Below are 1,113 nucleotides of genomic sequence, written 5' to 3'. Positions count from 1 at the left end.
GCCTTCTCTTCTTAGTATCCACCTCCCTATCCATGAGAAATGGTAACCCAACTCTGTGCAGTACTTCTTCAGAGTGGGGAGTTTAGGTTTTGTCTTGGAATTTTAATTTAGTTATGCTTTACTAACATGGCCTTACTTTAGTCAAAAAGGAATATGAAGAAGTAAGTCATCCTGTGCTGATTAATTATTCTCCCCCCCCCCCAAAAAAAAACCCCTCCAGAATCTTTCTTTGTCTTTTTGGTTCATTCTCCCATGACTTTATTTTATTTTATTTTTTTTCAACGTTTATTTATTTTTGGGACAGAGAGAGAGACAGAGCATGAACAGGGGAGGGGCAGAGAGAGGGAGACATAGAATCGGAAACAGGCTCCAGGCTCTGAGCCATCAGCCCAGAGCCTGACGCGGGGCTCGAACTCACGGACCGCGAGATCGTGACCTGGCTGAAGCCGGACGCTTAACCGACTGCGCCACCCAGGCGCCCATTCTCCCATGACTTTAAAGTGTTTTTGTTTGTTTTTCCCTTAAAAAAATAACTCCAGAATTTGGAGTCATTACCTGTGTAAGGGTAGCATCAATTAAGAACTTACTTAGCCATGCTGGAAATTAACTATTAGATTAAAATTTAACCTAAAATTCAATGTGGCAAAACAATTTCTCATACACTTAATTTTTATGGTGATATATGGAAGGTCTTGAAGACTTGCAAATACTTTCTTTTTTTTAACGTTTATTTATTTTTGAGACAGAGAGAGACAGAGCATGAACGGGGGGAGGGTCAGAGAGAGGGAGACACAGAATCTGAAACAGGCTTCAGGCTCTGAGCTGTCAGCACAGAACCCGACGCGGGGCTCGAACTCATGGACCGCGAGATCATGACCTGAGCCAAAGTCGGCCGCTTAACCTACTGAGCCACCCAGGCGCCCCTAGCAAATACTTTCTAATATTATTTTTACCTCTATTAAAGTAATAGAACATATACTGAGAAAAAAAATCAGTGGTAGAAAGAACAAATGCAATTAAAACAAATAAAATTTAAATAATCTCGTAGCTTTTATCTTGTGAGACACTTGAAATATTACATAGACAATAGATTTAAATTAAGAATAGTGACAT

This window comes from Herpailurus yagouaroundi, unplaced genomic scaffold, assembly GCF_014898765.1.
Source record: "Herpailurus yagouaroundi ecotype Mexico unplaced genomic scaffold, PumYag 140, whole genome shotgun sequence".
NCBI lineage: Eukaryota > Metazoa > Chordata > Mammalia > Carnivora > Felidae > Herpailurus > Herpailurus yagouaroundi.
The sequence above is the reverse complement of the archived record's forward strand: the minus strand, read 5'-3'. Positions refer to the sequence as shown.